Consider the following 4,187-nt stretch of genomic DNA (forward strand, 5'->3'; position numbering starts at 1 on the left):
TTCCTTAAAGCAGACCTTTCAATATTTCTTGCAGAGCTGGTTTGGTGGAGGTGTATTCTTTTAGACTTCTTTTGTCTTGGAAGCTCTTTGTTTGGCATTCTATCTTGATTGAGAGCCTTGCTGGGTAAAGTAGCCTTGGTTGCAGGCCTCTGGTTCTCATTAGTTGGAATATTTCTTGCCATTCTCTTCTTGCTTGGAGTGTTTCCATTGAGAAGTCAGCAGCTAACCTTATTGAGGCTCCCTTATATGTTACTTCATGTTTCTCCCTTGCTGCCTTTAAGATTCTCTCTTTGTCTTGAAATTTTGCCATTTTAATAATGATGTGTCTTGAAGTGGGCCTCTTTGGGTTCCTCTTGATTGAGACTCTTTGTGTTTCCTGGATTTGTGTGAGTTTTTCTCTCACCAAATTAGAAAGATTTTTCATCATTACTTTTTAAAATAGATTTTCTCTCCCTTGTTCTTCTTCCCCTTCTAGTATCCCTATTATTCAGATATTATTACGTTTCATATTGTCTTGCATTTCTCTTAATCCCTCCTCATGCTTTCTGAGCCTCTTTTGCTTTTCTTGCTCTTTCTGGGAGTTTTTTTCTACTTTGTCCTCCAACTCGCTGATCCGATCTTCTGCCTCATCAATCCTGCTTTTGATTCCTTACACTTTGTTCTTCAGGTCTGAAATTGTATTCTTCATTTCCTCTTGGCCCTTGCTGATAGTTTCTATTTTCTTTTTCATGTTGATACAGTTTGCAGTGAGTTCATTGTAGCTCCCCTTGTAGTTTCTGGTAGCTTGTTGGAAGCTCTTTGAATTTCCTGATAACCAGTGCTTTGAATTCAATATCTGATAGCTGTCTTGCGTCTCTTTCATCTGACATTATTTCTGAGGCTTCCTCCTTTCCTTTCATTGGGGGGTTGTTTCTTTGTCTTCCCATTGTTTGCGATGCTCTTCTTGTTAGCTTTAGCTTCTTAAATTGATTTGTTTTGGCTTCCTGGGTTTATGGTGTGAACTTCTGTCATATAATACCTGTGAGATTTGGTGGTGTAGTCTCCTTGATCTCCCAAGCTCACTGGTCTTGGGCTGTCCTTTAAGTTGGCTCTGTGTTTGTGTTTGGTTTTTGATTGTTTTGGGGTCTTTGTTTTGTGGATTCTTCTAATCAGCTGGTTAACTGATGGTCCCTCTGTCCACCACCTGTTGTAATTTGTTATACTGGTGAGGGCAGGTTGTGTTGTAGCTAGTTCTTTTGTGTGTACAAGGTTTTAAGGATTCTCTTTTGCTCTTGTTCAGTTGTTTGTACTGGGTAGATTTCCCCAGTATTTAGTTTAATTCCAGATAGGTCTTGGATTGAGGTTTGTGTGGGTTCTACTCCCTCCTTCATCATCTTCTGTTGCTATCTGTTGGTGGTTCCTTTGTTGTTGGGTTTCCTCTTCCAGTTGGTATCCTGGTGTTCACCGCTTTAACCTACTCTTCTTTTTTTTTTTTTTTTGTAATCAGTTGGAGGGGGACGCAAAATGGTTTATGTCAACAGGAGAATATTCTCTTGTTGGTTTCCAGTTGGCCAAACCAGTTGTTCTGGTCTCACTGGCTGCATCAGGCTGAGGGCCTTTTCCCCTTCTCCATGTGTACCCACCCAGCCAGTCTCTTTAGCACTCTCCCAAGAGCTAGTCTGGTGCCTCTCCCCAGCGTCCCATGCAGGGAATCTAGGCCCTCTTCACAGTACTCTTTCCCTGGGAGTCATCGCCGTGGGCTGGGGTGCAGGTGCAAGCACCTGGCCAGACTGCCTGGGTCCCTCAGGTTTGGGTGCAGACTGTTCTCAGTGCTTTGGGGGAACGCAAGGCTTTCCGCCCAACCTCGGGATCTCTGCTAGGCTGGATGGGGAGTAGGCCAAGTGGCTGTCACAGGAGGATCCCCCAAATAGTTTACTTTTAGAGAGATTCCTTCCACTCAAGTCTGCCCAGCATAGCCCAGTTTTTCAGCTAGACCAGTGACTAACAGAGTCGGAGCCTCTCAATTCTCCCAAGCTGTCAACCACAGCCTCTGCGGGTGATCAGGGCCCTTTGTCCGTATTCCCCTCTCAGCAATCTCAAGCAACCAGGTCTTCCCTGGTATTGCCCAAACCTTGCTTGGCTGGGGAGCGAGGGAGCTGATGAGCCAGCTCTTTCTCGAGGACCCTGTGGCAGGCCTGGGGGTCCCAAAGAGTCTGTTGTAGACCTGCCAGGCACTGGGCAATGGGTGTGGTGGAGGCCACGCTGCTCCTGTCTTTGCCCTGGTCACTGAGACCCTACTGTCCTGCCGCCGTCTCCATACTGTCTGGTTTTTTAGTGTCCACTACAATTTCTGGTCTCTTATTTTCATATATGCTGGGGAACTGTTGGCTGTTTGCTTTGTTTCTTCATAGAGAATTTTTAACCTTAAAATCCATATAACTGTCCTAATTTCTTTGTACAGACCCAACTCTGGATCTGGTATCTATCATATTTCTGCTGCCTGGAGAATTTTATCTTGTAGTGCAGGTCTTTTGACAGGGAATTTTCTCAGTGTTTTTTTTTTTTTAAGTTGGAGAGCTTTTTTTCCCCCTCCTTATTATCAACTGTAGCCACAGCAAGCACACTTCCTTTTGCAGTAGGTGGAGGTCCCACCACTATAGGAGGGTGAAAATTGCCCCAAGGTATGCTGCCAAATATGTTACTTATATCTCTTGTTTCTCTTCCCGAGAATGTTACCCCCATGAGAATGGGAGCTTTCTCAGCAGAGGGCTTCCACTTTGGCCGCCCTTTCCTTGGCAGCTACCATCTGAGTTGCTAGGATGGCAGCTGTATCCTAGCCCTCTGTTGGCTCAGCTGCCACTGTTACTTCCAGGGTCTTCACTATCTGTTGCTGCCACCCTTCCCTGTCCCCCACTACTCTAGCCTTTTTTTGTGGAGGGCCGAGGTGACAAGACTCTACTATCATATCTGCTCTGATGATAGCAAAGCACCCAACCATGATAGAGGAACAAAACACATGTAATGTGAGAAAGAGGTGAGAAAGAGGTCATGATGGGCTGGGCACAGGGCAGAGGTGACCTAGGACAGGACTACATGAGGGATGGGCCAGGTAAGGGAGCTGACCGAGCTGAAAACATCCCCAGGAGGCAGAGAGAGTGCCCCAGAAGAAGGAACTGGGCTGGGAGAATAGTAGGGGACCAGAACATCTCAGAGATGGGGAAGTGAGGACAGGTGTGTGTGTGTTTTCACGTTTAATGGCATTTGCAGTCAGTTGAATGGCTGGAAAAACCTTTTTAAATAGTAAGGAGTTACTTACCAGGCAAAGGTAAATGTGTTTTAGACTAGTAGAGAGGATGTTAGAGAAATTAAGTTGGGAGCCCTGGACCTGTAAATTATGGGCTATGTAATCTAAGATCTAGTTAAATCATCTGAAAAATGAAAAAATTGTTATCTACTACAATGGTTAATTTTACATGTTAACTTGACTGAAGCACAGAATGCCTAGGTATCTGGCTAACCATTATTTTTGGGTGTGTCTATCAGGGTGTTTCTGGGAGAGACTAGCATTTGAACTGGTGAACTGAGTAGAACAGATGGCTGTCCCCAAGGTGGGTTGGCATCATCTCACCTGTTAAATACCCAAGTAGGACAAACTATAGTAGAAGATTGAATCTTTTCTGGTTGGGTGGTTGAGCTGAGATATAACTCTTCTGCCACTGGCCTGGGACTCAGGACTATACTAGATTCATACTGGAACTGCACTTTGGGCTCTCTAGCTCTCAAGCTTCAGAACTACACTGGCTTGCCTGAGTCTCCAGTTTGCAGAAGGCCAGTTGTGGGACTTCTCAGCTTCTATTATTCTGAACCTGTTGCATATATAGATGGGCTCATTTCTTCTCTGGAGAACCCTGACCAATTGCCCTATATCATACATGATTTCATTTAATTGTTGTATATAATGCCCTGGTATTATACCTAGGACATCAAGGACACACAGTGAATGCTGTTATTACTATTAATCACATGAATTTGCAAAGCACAAAGACCTCTATCAAAATAAGATTCACCTACATTTCTAATTGAAATAAGAGGTCTACATGTTTGTGACCTCCTTGATTCTTTCAGGGCTTACTTATTATTCTATGTGAATTCCATGACATTCACATGGAATGTGAATCCCTGGATTTTGTGTATATATGCTCTAATTT

The sequence above is a fragment of the Sturnira hondurensis genome, unplaced genomic scaffold (assembly GCF_014824575.4).
Source record: "Sturnira hondurensis isolate 20B ecotype Veracruz unplaced genomic scaffold, ASM1482457v3 Scaffold0012012, whole genome shotgun sequence".
NCBI lineage: Eukaryota > Metazoa > Chordata > Mammalia > Chiroptera > Phyllostomidae > Sturnira > Sturnira hondurensis.